Here is a 16,233-nt window from a genome sequence, read left to right on the forward strand (position 1 = left end):
CCTGCACCCGCATGGGAGACTGGGAGGAAGTACCTGGCTCCTGGCTTTGAATCGGCGCAGCGCGCCGACCATAATGGCCATTAGGGGAGTGAACCAACGGAAGGAACACCTTTCTCTCTGTCTCTGTCTCACTGTCCATAAATATCTCTGTCTCTCTCTCTCACTAACTCTGCCTGGAAAAAAATAAAAAATAAAAAAAGTCTTTAAAAGGAAGAAAATCAATATTATATAAAATAGAAAAAATCAGCAATCATTGATTATTTTTATTTAGGAAATAGATCCTTACTAAGTTTGTAAAACTTAACCTAGTTGCTTCTTGGAATGCATGTTTGTGTGAATATTGGTGAGAAATTTGATTCTGACTTATGCCTTTACAATTAAATATATTAGATTTGAGATATGTAAATGTTTACTATAGGACTGGTATTATTATAAAATAATAGCATGAACTATAAATGTGAACTTGCTACTATTGAAGGAGACTTGTAAACTTTAAAGGTTTCTACTTTTGAAGGATCATGTGACTCAGAGCACAAATTAATTTTATTTGGACCTTTTCTCTAACCTGTTGGCAAAAAGAAATGGTAGAAGAAATTCTATATTTGGTCTCAGAATGATGGCCATGTCATTTTATGGCCATCTGAGAGTCTAAGAGGGGAACATTCCCAATAGGAGGTGTTTTCTCAATGACTCAAGAGTCTAGCCAAGGGGAGCCACTAAGAAGAAATGAGGTAGACTAGTGAGCTGTCCATGGAAGCTGACAATGAGAGCGCCTTGTAAAAAATAGAAGGGAGACAGGAGCCTGTTCCCGCCAATGTCTCCCATCACACAGACATACATCCTTAGGATGTTCACCCATAACTTTGCAAATCAGACATCATGAGAGAGACAGCCATAGTGGGATCCCAGGATAGAAGGGAAGGTGTAGGCACAGGTCCTGGGCTTCATTTTTGGGTTGGGAAGAAGAATTCTTGTTAATGTAGAGAAAAATTTATAGTTGTGTTTTCTAAGATTAATGAAACATGATTTAAATGACTAAAATCTAAAAATCCTTTTTTTGATATGTTCACATTTGAAGTGATTTTCCCTAACCAATCACAAAGTTTTAAAAACTGGTTTTAAACCCAGCTGATTAGAATAGTGGAAATGTCTTCCTTAGACTGGAAGCACATATACTTTGGAAGTGGCTTCTTGTTCATATGTAGTTAATAATACATTCAGTTCTAAAAAGCAGTATATCATGCAAGGTCTTCCTACTGAAAGAGCTTTCCTGTAGGTATCCAATTTAGAGAAAGCCCTGTTAACGTGTTGACATGTAAGTGTCCACAGCTAAAGCTATGGAATGAACATTCTATTACAATAAAAGTGAAAATCTACAACTTACCTTGATGTTCAACATAACAGGATGTAAGTGGGTTGGTTGCCAATGTGAATGCTGAAACAACATTAATAAGTACAAGTTTTACCAGAGGATTTGCGTCAAGGGATTCTTAGACAAAAGCTTCAAGACAACGGAACTCAATAGGAGTTGGAAAATTTGGCATTGCCAGTCTATTTCTGAGCTCTGCATCAGAGACCAGGGTTAGCAATGCAAGCCTACAGTTGTTCCTTCACACAACTAGTCCACTGTCAAGATTCCAGGCCTGGTCTGCTACAAGACTAGTCTAACTGGATGCCCCACCAGATTAATACATTTCTATATCTAGTCAGCCACAGAATCCATCCTGCTCCTACCACTGCTCCGCCTACTCTGCACCCAAGAAAGAAAATTCGATTTTCTTTTCCTTCATGGATCCCCTGTATTCCAGTTGGATCCATTAACCAGTATAGTTAGTTTCTGATGTTTCATAAAACCTTTCTATCACTGCCAATATGCTAAAGTCTAAGTCATTAGCAAATCATACCCAGTCTACTGGTGATTCTTCAGTGTTGCTGTCTCTCTCTCCACTTCACTTATCTCAGAATTCCTTTGACAAATTAATCTCACAGAGCTTCACTTGCAAGTTGGTAACTCTTGCTACAAACTTTCCCTTTCTCCTTAGCCAAAAAGGCGATTTATAAGTTAGCCCACAAGCAACTTTTTTCCTATTTCTTCTCGTTACCAGTACCTTGCTATAAGTCCCAGCGTCTCCTCTTCCCTGAGAGGTCCTGGCACTCACAGCGCTCCTTCACCAAGGCTGCTACCTCTCCTTGCCCATCCGCTTTCCTGACAATATCTCACGTGAGTGCCAATTGCTCCAGCAATGTTTTATTGGCAGTCTTCTTTGCCTTCAACATTACTTCCTACCTGAGTTTCATTCGGGCCAGACCTTGCAATTTAGAGCTTACTTGTAGGAGACTTCATTTACAGGATTTAATCAGTATTTCTAATTTGTTCATTTTAACTACAGGAAAACATTTTCCACTACTATTCAAAAAACAGTGAGACACTAAAACGTAATGTAAAATGGAATTTCACTCATCAATCATGTACGTAACATAGAGTAGAGCTTATTGATTTAAAATAGGCTCTACAAACTAGTTTAAAAATTTTTTAAATTGTGATGTAATAATAGCTAGAAGACATGTTTGGCTTGCTACAAAGTTAAATATCCATGAATTAGTTTTTTTAAAATATTGAATCATGACTTATAATATTCATCCAATTCATCACTTGGTAAAGTTTGAGAGTTAAGCAAATACTTTAGAGTGTTTCTTTGTAGAATAAATCTGCAAACTTACTGATCAGAAATAAATTTAATGATATCAAAAATTAACATTTGTATTATATGCAACAGATTTCAAAATTTCTTTCAAATGTATTACCAAAAATCTGCCTTCATAACAACATTTTAAGGTATGTAGTGAATAAAATTCATTTTGAAGATTAAAAACCTAAAATTGAAGAAGCTCATATATTCAATAACTCATTTGGTTCTAAACACTGAAGGGGTAGCTGTTCCTTTCTTTATTTTAAGAAAGAGTGATTGAAGCTATGAGAGTCTGAATGACATGTCCATAGTCAGTAGTCATTAAATTGGCAAGAGGTACTTTTGGGATATATAAGTCCTGACCTACACAGCTCCAAGTCTCTGGTACCTCCACACTTCTTCCAAGATGTACTATGACATAACTCAAATAGCACATAACGTGTACAGGAATAAAAATATTTTTGAATGTCTACTTTATATGTCATGCTTTGTCAGTTATCTTAATGATAATCCTTTAAAGTAGTTTTATTTAGAACAAGACTCTTTAATTATGCTTAATATATGGCAGGCATTGTGTTAGCAGATGAAGATAAAAGTTTGAGATGTTTTACAGATGACAAAACAGAAGACAATTAAATAAATTGTCCAATCATACAAGTGGGAGACAGGATTTGAAACCAAGTCTTTAATGAATCCAAAGAAATAATTCATACTAAATCCTCTTTCTAACTTTAATAATGGACAAAGGAGAACATAAAATACATATCCATTTCATAACTTTGCTTAAAGATTTTGTGTAGGATTACAGTTCTCAGAAGTATTCATAATTTCCATGATTTTTATTTGAAACTATTATAAATTATGGTCCTAGGAAAGTTTGATTCCCCATTAAATACTGTGTTCAGAAAGTAATTGGATCAGCCAGATATTTTAATGTTTAAAATTATTCTTTGTTGGCTAAACTTTTTTACATGTAACTTCAATTAGGTTTAGCCACACTTCTTCTACATTAGTATATACACTATAGGATGTATTTCTGTACAGGAAGTCTTTGAGTTAAAACCACAATAAATGAATGAGAAAATACTTCTTGATGAGCAGTGCCAACTTTGTTGGCACACAGTTTAAATATGAGAATGTTCATTATGTGAAAGTACCTTTGTCTCCAATAAAATACATCTATCTTATCATAGCAGTCTCGGTGACTGAATTACATTGTATACACAGCTTCTATATCCAGAAAATATTTGTATTTTGTGAAAACAAGGAGCACATATAAGAGAAAAATCGTGGATTATATTTTGATTCTATCAAAAACCTGCTATATGACCTTGTCAGAAATGTCCTGAGCCTCAGCTTCCCTTCCTGATAAGATGAAGTTGGTGTTAACCTTAATACTAAGAAACCCAACATGGCTCTTTTTTTAAATTTTTATTTATTTATTTGAAAGGCAGAGTGTGGGCCTGGCACTGTGGCATAGCAGGTAAAGCTGCTGCCTATGGTGCTGGCATCCCATATGGGTGCAGGTTCGAATCCTGGCTGCTCCACATCCAATCTAGCTCCCTACTAATGTGCCTGGGAAAGCAATGGAAGATGGCCCAATTACTTGAGCCTTGCACTCACATGGGAGACCTGGAGGAAGCTCCTGGTACCTGGCTTCAGATCTGTCCAGCTCTGGCCATTGCAGCCATTTAGGGACTGAACCAGCAAATGAAAGCTTTCTCTCTATCTCTCTCTCTAACTCTGCCTTTCAAATCAATAAGCAAAACTTTTTTAAAAATGGAGAGAGAGAGAGAGAGAGAGAGAGAGAGAGAGAGAGATCTTCTATCCACTGGTTCACTTCCCAAATGGCTGAATAGGTGGGGCTGGACCAGAATTAAGCAGGAGCCAGGAACTCCACCCAGGTCTCCCACATGGGTGTCAGGCTTCCAAGAACCTGGGCCCTACCCTGTTGCCTTCCCGGGCACTAACAGGAACTGGCTCAGAGGTGAAACAGCTGGGGCTTGAACTGGCATCCCAACATGGATGCAACTCACTGTACCACAACACCAGCCCTGCCGTTCCTCTTTGGAAAGAGCAGTATACTATAACAGGGCTTGTGTTAATCTTCCATCCAAGTTAGACACAGCCAAGGAGCTGAAGAAGCAGAGGAGAAGCTGAGGCAAGCAATGCTCTTCCCAGATTTTTCTGGGCCTCATTAAATGACCATGGGCAGGCAAGGTTTTCTCTGTCCAAGTTTCTTTCTCTGGTGTCAGGGAGCTGTACAATTTTTTTTTATAAAATTTTCAGAAGGCTGGGAAAATGAAATCCTTTGTGAAACTCCAAGTAGTCAAATCAATAGTTTTATAATGGTTAAAATCTGGTAATTTCAGACTTTTTTTTGTTCTTAACCTTTCAGTGGCTGTGAAGTTTTGACCTGAACAAAATCTATTCACCTGACTAGAAATCCTGTGATCCAGTTGGCCATTTTATACTGCACAGACTTCTCAGCACTATTAATTTCTGAACTGGACGTGGGGCTTGCATTCTCTTCTCCCCCCACCCCCACTTTTCTGAAGCCATCTTTGCCACTCAGGGCAGATGCCACAAAAATTTAAGCCAAGTTATGAAATAATTGCTGATTTTATGTTTTCTTTTGGGCATTACTAAAGTTAGCAGGAGGATTTAGTATGAATTCATTCTTTGGGTTCTTTCAAGACTTGGTTTCACAGGCCATCAAGGAGGGAGGCGCCTTTCTCTGAAGGGAGGAAGGAACCTCCACTGTGATACGGCCTTGACTAAACAAGTTCAGAGTCGGTGAACTCAAGGGGCTTCCATAGCCTAGACAGCTCATGGCAAGAGCCTTGGGTGATTGCTGACGCCATAAATAAGAGTGCCAATTGTTAAATCAACAACGGGAGTCACTGGGTACAGGCTCCCCACATAGGATCTCTGTCCTTATTGTGTTTTACTATGAAACTTAAAAACAACACTACTAGTCGAACAATACACTATACCTTGTGCGGTTGTGTGAGGGCAGCCTGTTGAAATCCTTGCTTAGTGTATACTAAGTTGATCTTCTGTATATGAAGGTAATTGAAAATGAAACTCAATGAAGGGCAGGATGGGAGAGGGAGTGGGAGAGGGGAGGGCCACGGGAGGGAGGGAGGTTGGGGGGGGAGCCACAACAATACAAAAGTTGCACTTTGTAAATTCACATTTATTAAATAATATAAAGAATAAAAATATATATAATAATAATACATTAATGTTTTTAGATGCACATATTTTTTTCAAATGCTTCCAGTGTACTAGAATACAATAATAAAAATAGGAAATAATGTTAAAAAAAAAAAAGACTTGGTTTCAAATCCTGCCTTCCACTTACTGTGATGTGATTGGATGACTTATTTAATCATCATCTGCTGTTTTGGCCACTCTTTCAGGGTACACTGGTCTGACTTCCAATTTCCTCATGGCATCTACTCTCTTAATACTTTCTCAGGCCATCGAGGCCCAGTCCTCCTACACCTGCAACTCGCTGGCAATGCCTAGGAATAAATGGCCTTCCTGGTGTAGCTCTCATCCAAGGCTGTACAATCACCTGTGCCCCGTCCTCTGCCATGAGTTCCACAGTAGTCCTTGAGTTCCCTCATGGAATTAACCCCCAACTGCCTTCACCCTTCACCGGATCCCTTCTGACCCCTGCCCCTATTTTCCCAATTCGCTAGGGTGTGGGAAAGCTGCTTTAAATAAGCTACCAAATATGCTACTAAACACGATGAGCCCTTATGCAATAAGAGTTGATGATGGGATCAGTTATGATTCATTTTATGTCCTACCCACCCCAAAATACATTGAAACTCCCAATACCTGAGAATGCTGCCTTATCTGGAAAAACGGTTGTTGTAGATCTAATTAGCTAAACATATCATGAAGGTTGATTAGGCTCCAACGTGATTCGTGTTTCCAGCTCTCTGGAACACACTCTGTTGCTCTCATATACCTTAATCTCCATTTCAACATTTTCCTGTATACTCTTGTCCTGTGGTTAGGAGTCAAAGTGCATGAGTTTGAATCTCAGCTCCACCACATCCTGGCTGGGTGAATGTGAAAGCCTTGTAAGTTTTCTTCATCCAAAAATCAGTAAAATTAACAGTGCCTAGTTCCAGGATGGGGAGGAGGGTATTATAACAAAATCAGCTTCAGAGGTGCTTAGCATAATAACTGTAACACAGTTAGGATCAGTAAATGTTAGTTAATATGTTATTACTCTTATGGTTATTATTACTTATTTCTGTTTATGCAGTCCCACCAGCCTGCAAACCTTGTTTTCTCCCAGGATTTATTTTTTCATCTTTATCTTTCAAGACCCATAATAATTTGAGATGTTTCAATACACACATTGAAAAGCCCAACAAGACTAAATTCCTCTACATATCCCATCACCTTCCTGGGCTCCTGGTCTCACCCTGCCTGGCACCACCACAGTTCCGTGGAAGCTTTTTAAATAAACCTCTGTTTAACTGACTCATCAGATTCACCGACTGCCTTTGTGTGCTTCCTCCAAAAGGCAGAGCCTGAGGCAGAGATTAAAGTGCTTACACTGGGGACATATGAGGCCAGGGTACCACGGAGGAGGAGAAAGAGAGGAGGAGGCAATAAAAGATGGGGGGTAACGCAAGTCATTATCATGATGGCCACCACTTCTCACGGAGTTCAAAACAGACCACCACAGTGCTGTGCACAGGCAGGTTCACCCAGCACACAGGACTGCGTGCAGAAGTGGCAGAGAAATGCTTAACTTGTCGCTGTCCATGGTGGGAAGAGGCATGAGGATTTGTCTGGGGGCAAGGCCCCTCCAGTTTCTCATTTCCAACTGGTCTTGATTCGCCATCAGCAGGGGCTGTCATTCCAGCACTCTCTCTTTTTCATCCAGTCCTCCAGTAACTACTTAGATGGTTGCAGAATGGCCCTTTATGCACAAGTGGAAGGGTGCCTGGGTGCCAGGGGATGCCACCTGGGAGAGGGAAGGAGGGATACCCTCCAGTGGATCTGTAAAGATGCACAACACTCCTGGTGTAACACCCTCCATAAGTCTCTAGGCTTCTGCTCCCACCTGCTTTATGAATCAGATGTGTTTATTCCTAAATTGTTCCTACCATTTATACTTGCTATTAAAATTACATAATCTAATGAAATACCACAAATGCTATTAAAATATGGATTTTATGAAATATGAGAGATGTTTAAGATTTATTTATTTTTATTTGCTTCTTTTTTTTGACAGGCAGAGTGGACAGGGAGAGAGAGAGACAGAGAGAAAGGTCTTCCTTTTGCCACGGCCAGCACGCTGCGGCCGGCACACAGCGCTGATCCGATGGCAGGAGCCAGGTACTTCTCCTGGTCTCCCATGGGGTGCAGGGCCCAAGTACTTGGGCCATCCTCCACTGCACTCCCGGGCCACAGCAGAGAGCTGGCCTGAAAGAGGGGCAACCAGGACAGAATCTGGCGCCCCGACTGGGACTACAACCCGGTGTGCCGGCGCCACAAGGCAGAGGATTAGCCTAGTGAGCCGCGGCGCCGGCCTTATTTTTATTTGAAAGGGAAAATTATAGAGACGGGAGAATGCCAGAGAGAAGGAAAGAGAGAGAGAGAGAGAGAGAGAGAGAGAGACTTCCATCCATTGATTTACTCTCCAGATGGGTACAACAGCCAGGGTTGTTGGACCAAGCTGAAGCCAAGAGTCAGAAGTTCCACCCTAGTCTCTTACATGAATGGTAGGCACCAAAGGACTTAGGCCATTATTTTTCCTTCCCAAGTGCATTAGCAGGAAACTGGATCTGAAGTGGAGCAGCTATGACTCCAACCAACAGTCCAACATGGGATGCTGGCACCCCAAGTTGTAACAACCTGCTGTACCAATGCCAACTATAGAAGTGTGTGTGTGAAAACAAAGTAGAGTATTTTGGAAAGACTTCATAAAAGTCTCGGAAAAGTGCTGTGAAATTAGGCTTGGTATGAGACACATTTATATGAAACATTTACAAGCAACCATGTTAAAAATCCAGAAGAATCTGTACTCTTTGCCTCATTTAGGTGCTCATGTTCTTGCCCCATGAAAAGTCATCCATGAAACATTGTCCATGTAGCAACATGACAGAGGTTCAATCATCAATGTCATCACAGAAGGAAAGTCCTAGCTAACAAGAATAAAAATACTGGTTATTTCGGCCAGCACCGCGGCTCACTAGGCTAATCCTCTGCCTTGCGGCGCCGGCACACCGGGTTCTAGTCCCAGTCGGGGTGCCAGATTCTGTCGCGGTTGCCCCTCTTCCAGGCCAGCTCTCTGCTGTGGCCTGGGAGTGCAGTGGAGGATGGCCCAGGTGCTTGGGCCCTGCACCCCATGGGAGACCAGGATGGGTACCTGGCTCCTGCCATCAGATCAGCGCGGTGCGCCGGCTGCAGCGCGCCAGCCGCAGTGGCCATTGGAGTGTGAACCAACGGCAAAGGAAGACCTTTATCTCCGTCTCTCTCACTGTCCACGCTGCCTGTCAAAAAAATACTGGTTATTTCATATATTTTACCTCTTTTTAAAAAAATATTTATTTCTTTGAAAGGCAGAGTTACAGAGAAGCAGAGGCAGAGAGAGAGAGTCTTCCCTCTGCTGGTTCATTCTGCAGATGGCCACAATGGCCAGTGCTGTGCTAATTCAAAGCCAGGAACTAGGAGCTTCCTCTGGGTCTCCCATGTGGGTGCAGGGGTCCAAGGACTTGAGTCATCTTCCAGTGCTGTCCCAGGCCGTGGCAGAGAGCTGCATTGGAAGTGGAGCAGGAAGGACTCGAGCCGATGCCCATATGGGATGCCAGCACTGCAGGCGGTGGCTTTACCTGCTAGGCCACAGTGCCAGCCCCCCCCCAATATATTTTTACTTCTGAAAAATTCAAAATAATTTTGCAGTTACATATGTATCTTGTTTTAAAATTTCTTCCTTGGGGCCAATGTTGTGTTGCAGTGGGTTATGCTACCACCTGTGACTCTGATCTCCCATATGAGTGCCAGTTCGAGTCCCAGCTGCTCCACATCCAATCCAGCTCACTGACGATGCATCTAGGAAGGCAGTGGAGAATGGTCCTGGTATTTGGAAACTTGTCACCCACATGGGAGACCTGGATGGAGTTCCAGGATCCTAGTTTCAGCCAGGTCCAGTCCTTGGCATGGCAACAATTTGGGGGGTGAACCAGCAGATGAGAAATTTTCTCTCTCTCCCTCTTCCTCACCTCTCCCTCTCCCTTTCAAATAAATGACTAAATTTCTTTAAAAAATTACTTCCTTTAACCAGCTTGCTTGCTTCTTCATTATGCTGTGGTAGCCATCAGTGGCCAAATCTCAGCAAACCTCACAGTAAACATGTAGTGCTTGCTCACTTAAATCTGAAGGTCCTGAAACCTGTCCCCTGTGGATGACCACTGAGGAGGAGAAAAACAAGAAGAATCATATGCAGGCTCCTTAAGGCCACCCTGGATCCATGCTCTTCTCGTTGTCACATTGGCCAAAACACGCTTCATGAGCACACCTAAAGGAAGTGAAGAACCACTACCCTCCTGTGTGACAGAGCCTGGCAAGCCAGAGAACACCGGCCCACCACACCCACTGCATTAAGTGAATGTTGGGGAAGAGAAATATCCTCCTTCCCTTTAAATAATTCCAATAAATACTTAGCATTGATGGCTTAATGATCATTTTTGCAATGCTAGTCTTTATTTCTGGGAACTTGTAACCAATAAAAATAATGCCAGAGAGAACTTTTAAATAATACTCAAGCCATGAGCCTCCAAAAATGTAATTCAGCCCATATAATTTATTCTGTCATCAAAATGTAAAATATATTGCCATAATCATGCAGTCTGCATACACATTCACGTATATATAATAAATAACACAAATACATTAAAACCCTCATAATAAAAAATTTCACTTATGATCAGTTGACAGTCAATATGGCTGAGACTTAGAATGAGCCACTGTGCAGAAACTTCCGTTTAACATTTGAGATTTAAAAAAATGATTCAAGTAATCCGAAAATATTCCTTGACATTTTCATCTCCTCGTCGTCTTCTTCCTATTCCTTGGTTTTTACTGTTAAATCTATTTAAATTAATTTTTGAGCACCAAAAGAGATGTTCATTTAACCTACTTAATTATATTTTCAACTGTGTTATTCTTCTAGATTTCTTTTTTCTTTTCACTTCTAAACTATTTTTTATAAATGAAATACTGTACGTATGTCTCATCTTAGATTGTATCTTAGATGTGTAACATATACATGTATGTTGTGTAAATTAATTAAGGTGTTGGGTGTATTTATTCACCTGTCTACTACATATATCCTACCCTAGGTCCAACTTTGCTGACCTGAGGCTACTTAGAACACAGTACCTCCAGTCCAGCACATTGGTCGTAGAGGGAGCCAGGGAGTGAGAAGGAGGTGCCCTTGCTGGCATTGTCTTCCCAATATAAGGCCTTGCTGAACTAATGGGCGGCATCTCTATTAGAAGCAGCAGTGCCTCCAAATCATTTTCTCTTTATAAAGGGCAATAAATTCTGCTTTCATTTAATCTCAAGGACTAATTAGTATACTTTCAATCTGCTTATGATATATTGTGAGTCGTTAGTGGAAAGTTATATAAACCAACTATTAGAATAAAAATGTCAAGCTGAGGAGATGTAGAGATGAAGTTTATTTACAATACTAAAGATAGATCAACCATCTTGCTTTTTTGTTCTTAGTCTCAGCAGCAGCCAGGTGTGGGTTGGGGTTTGGAGGATGGAGAGTGAGAACATGTGGTAGGGATGACGCTCAGGTGATTCTGAGGGCCCTACTCAGGCAGGGTCTGTAAGGTGGGGAGAACCATGGCTTGATTACTTACACACCCCCTCATGATCTGCAGCAAACTCTTAGCCTCAGTTTCTTCATCCGATAAACCATTTATCTCATAAAAATTACAGAAAATAATAATAAAGGTTATCGCTGTGCTTACTCACAATTTGGCTTGAAATAGATAGGAGTTAATTAGCATAAATATCTTTAAAAACATAATCAGTGGTTGAATCCAGTACTTAAAGTAATAGAAAGAAAACACATACCATGTGTTTGGAATTTAGGCTAATGTGTCTACTACTTAATTTCCACTGAGTCTGAATTTTTTTCTTATCCTTCCTGCTTATTTTTCTCAAAATTCCAGAAAAGTGGTTTTATAAACTATGTGTCACTACTGCACATTAGTAGGGAATTAAATCAGTGAAATAAGTGTAGCGGGTTCTAATTAACATTTTTAAGTGAAATAGAAGAATAGAAAGAATCAGAACATATCACACAGATTCTTAGCTGCAATTGCATACATTGTAGTAAATAGGTCATGATTGAAAATACATTTTTTTAAAAAAATCATTTATTTGAAAGGAAGAGTGGCAAAGAGAGAGAGCTTTCACTCGTTGGTTTGCTCCCCAAATACTCACAACAGCCAGGGTTGAGCTTGGCCAAAGCCAGGAGCCAGTAACACCATCTGGGTCTCCCACATGGGTGGCAGGAATCAATACTTGAGCTATCATCTGCTGCCTCCAAGCATATCAGTAGGAAACTAGAGTAGTGGGGACTCAAGCCCAAGCATTCTGTTACAGGATGTGGACATCCTAAGTGGTGGCTTAACACGCCATGCCACAGTGCCTGCCCCAAAATGTATTTCTCACTGTACACATTTTTATAAATTTATAAGACATTCCTGTAAAGCAAAATAAATGGAATCTGGTAACTATTCTATGAAATAAATTGATTTTATCTCACTACTTCTTTAGGGAAGAATAATAACATATTCAGGGGAGGGTATTTGGTCTAGTGCTTAAGTCTCCAGTTGGGACACCTGCGTCCCATTTTGGAGTACCTGGTTTGAGTCCTGGCTCCTCAGCTTCCAATCCAGCTTCCTGCTAGTGCATACCCTACAAGGCAGCAGGTCACAGTTCAAGTAGTTGTGTCCCTGTCACCTACATGGGAACCTGGATTGAGTTTCTGGCTCCCAGCTCTGGCCCTAGCCCAACCTTGACTTTTGTAGGCATTTGGGGATTGTACCAGCAAATGGGAACTCTCTTTCTCTCTGTCTCTTTAATTAATTAATTAAAAATACTTTTAATAGCACAGGCTTAAAAAAAGGAATAATAATGTCTAATGCTTTAGCCAGCTATCAAGTCAAGTTTTCTTTAGTGACTCCAATATGCCCTTTAGGATGACTTTCACACAGCAAATGTACATGATATGGGAAGAAGTACCAGTACAGTACACCTGAGTGGCAGCTGCTCAGAGGAATTGTCACAGGTACACAGGCAGTACCAGACACCGAGGAGATAGTAGATCCAATTAGACCCTCACAACTCACAGAGGAACTTGTCCTACTTAGCTGGTTTTAAAATGTGTTTCTATATCACCTGTAGAACCAAACGCAACACCAGAGAGAGAGAACAGCTTTTCAGAAAGACCAGAGACTGTGCGCAGTAAAACCTCCCTGGTAGTGTCTGACCACCTGGCACAAGGGGCTTCCCTGAAAGACATGGGGGCCAAGACTCAACCACAGGATGCACTATTTAAACTGCACAGAACATTGTCCATGGGGCTACCCACACCAGCCCATGTGGATGCTGAGTGTGCCAGACAGGGTAAGCAGCCTCTCTCCAGCCCTGCACCCATGAGGCTTGTGTCTGCAAGGGTGTGCTGCCCATGGAACACACAAATAAAGGCCCCACCAGACAAGAAGCTCTCTGGTTCATCGTTGCACTGCACGATGTCACCCAGGAAGTCACAGGCTGTGGCTTCCACACAGCCGTTGACAAGTTGAATACCCTGTTGTCAGGAGCACTGGGACTACACTTGGTGACATCACTGGACACAACTCAAATGGAAAATCATGACATTTTTGCAGGTGTTGTTTTTGCACCAGAAATGTTATTTTACATAGTTTAGCCACAGAGCAGAACTTTCAATGGAGAACTAAACTTCAGAAAATCTAATGAGATTAAGGGGAAAAAAAGTTAAAGGTAGCAGCCAGGGCTGTAACCAAGGCTGGTCCTCCCTCAGGCTCTAAAGAATCATAACTGAGTTCCACAACTGGAAATTAAATTAGGAGAAAATGCCACCGCTGCAACTATGGCTACCGTTAGCATTAGCGGTAATATCAGCTGGGCAGGCGTTTGCTCAACAGAGCCTTCCAGAAACCCTCAGAGCCAGGGGACAGCATGGCCCTCTGCTCCCACACCGTTGGCTTTGCTTGTTTCCTGCTCTCCTTCTCCTTTCTCCCCCCAAAGCCTGGTCCTTGTTGTATCTTCCCCATTCTTTCCATTGGTTTCCCTCCATTTGCCAATCTTCCCCCACTGCCACGTTTCTTCCCTTGACTCCCATATTTACGTATTGCCAGAATAACTGAGCTGATGACACGGGTTCAAGTAGTTTGCCCTGTTCAGAATCTGGGAGCTGTAGTTCAAGATTCTCCAGAGGAGTCAGAAAAGTACAGGACTGTGACTTCACCAGGTGACAGCGGATGAACAAGAACTGCTTTCCTCCCCGAGAATCTCTAATCACCATGTGACCACGTGGTGAGCAGGAAGCACTCATGAGCTGTGGCCCCATTTAAAAAAAAAAAAAAGAAGTCTGGCAGGGGAAAGGATGGCAAGAAAGGAAAAGAAATTAGACCTCATCAGCACCTCCCATTTCTTCCAACACATACCTTTACAGGCAGTCAGGCAGGGTTGTTGATTTAGCCAAAAACCAGCAAAGCTTTTAATACACTAAGATAATACTGCCATCCCTTTACTTCTAAACAAATTGCCAAAGAACCTAACTATATTATGTAGCTATAAAGAAATAAAGGCCATTTTATCATAATTTGATTATGTTACAAAGCACTATACATAGCAATTCGCGGATCTAATTTTGGTTATAGTAATCTCTTGCCCTGTTATGTAAATGGGAACAGTTTCTACAGGCCTCACATAGAGATAAGCTTGGGGTCGCAAGCATGCAGAAGCCATGGTTCAGTCACTCGGAAGCAATCTGCATCACCTTTCTGCCTGACACAAAAGCTTGTGTCCGCTGCAAATTAACCAACCTTCGCTCAACGCCACAGACACCCTCTGAGGGTTTACTCATGCAATGAAGCCCCAGTTCCACAGCTACAAAATAAGAGGGGCATTTTTAAATTTCTTAAATGACTTCTTTCATAATATCGCCCTAATCTTTGCCTTTCCTTTTCAAAATGATACATGTTGAAACTGAATAACAAGGATGCATTCTTTCTCCTTCTGGTTCTCGTGGCACTATCTGTTTTGCGTGAGGATTCATAACTAGGATAGTCCCATTTCATGTAAAGTCTCTGCAAGCTCAGGTCCTAGCCTGGCACTGGGCATGCACATCTCCTAGCCTCCGTCCCATCTTGGCATGCTTGTGTAGAAATAGAGCACTTCGCCCATCCCACCAGGGTGCTTTGGTCGTTCTCTGAAATGCGTTTTAAGGTAATGCTGACAGTGGTTCCCCCCCCTCGGGTCGGGGGACAGGGACAAGGAGAGCTGGACCCATTCTCTTTTCCTTTTTCCTGCATCTCTCCACATGTCAGCTTTATCTACTCCCACCGAGAATGGTCATTTATTTATTTTCATTTTATTTGAAAGGCAGAGAGAAGAGATCTTTCATCTGCTGATTCACTGTCCAAGTGCCTGCCACAACCAGGCTGGGCCAGGCTAAAAGCCAGAAGTCAGGAACTGCATCTGGGTCTCCCACATGGGGGTTCCAGACCCAAGTACTTGAACCATCTCCTGCTGCCTCCCAGAGTGCACACTGTCAGGAAGCTGCAATCAGGAGTACAGTAGCCAGGATTCAAAACCAGTCTAAACCTGATAGGAAGTGTGGGTATCCCAAGCAGCAACGTAACCCTTGTGCCACCTGTTCACCCCTGCAGACAGTCTTTCTCTACAATTGGAAGACATGGCTGTGGCTCACAATCAACTCTTCTCTGCTAGCTTTTCCACACGGGAAGCTGCAATCCTCTGCCTCAGATGTAGGTCTGGACGTCTTAGGGGTCTGGCCCTCCTTGGCCTAGCTTAACTCCGCTGTTCCCTCCGATACCATCCCCCAACGCACATCCCTATGACCCAGGAAATTGCTCTATAATTAGTGCTCTCCACTAGCTCTGACTGAGTGGGATTGCAGTTCTCCAAGAGAGGTGAGTTTTATATCCAGAAAATAGAAGAAGCAAAAATAATGTATGTCTACTCTATGTAGATTGGGGGCTTCTCAGTTTGTATGAAGGCCCAAAGAGAAGAAAAACAATGGTCAGTTACATACGGGTGCTTGAGGTCAAATACATTATTTTCTGACTTGATCCCTTTAATTTAAAAATTACTGTTACTTTCAAAAGTGTCTCTTTAATCCAGGATTTTATACTTACTGTTGTTCATAGGGATACAATTATAGGATTTTACATGTAAAGTTTTATACACATAACTTTTCAATACCAGCTTTCAT

The 16,233-nt window shown here is 41.8% G+C and overlaps 1 long non-coding RNA gene across 4 annotated transcripts in view; it reads right to left on the bottom strand.

Annotated features, from left to right (window-relative positions):
* Positions 1-1,154: 1,154 nt before the first annotated feature.
* The window catches only part of LOC103349543 (uncharacterized), a 216,700-nt gene continuing 201,621 nt past the window's right edge, over positions 1,155-16,233 (bottom strand). For all 4 annotated transcript variants that reach the window (XR_011381890.1, XR_011381874.1, XR_011381900.1 and 1 more), the window contains exon 3: positions 1,155-1,435. This is a non-coding gene — a long non-coding RNA (uncharacterized lncRNA). The remainder of the gene's footprint in view (positions 1,436-16,233) is intronic.

This window comes from Oryctolagus cuniculus, chromosome 14 (assembly GCF_964237555.1).
Source record: "Oryctolagus cuniculus chromosome 14, mOryCun1.1, whole genome shotgun sequence".
Lineage (NCBI taxonomy): Eukaryota > Metazoa > Chordata > Mammalia > Lagomorpha > Leporidae > Oryctolagus > Oryctolagus cuniculus.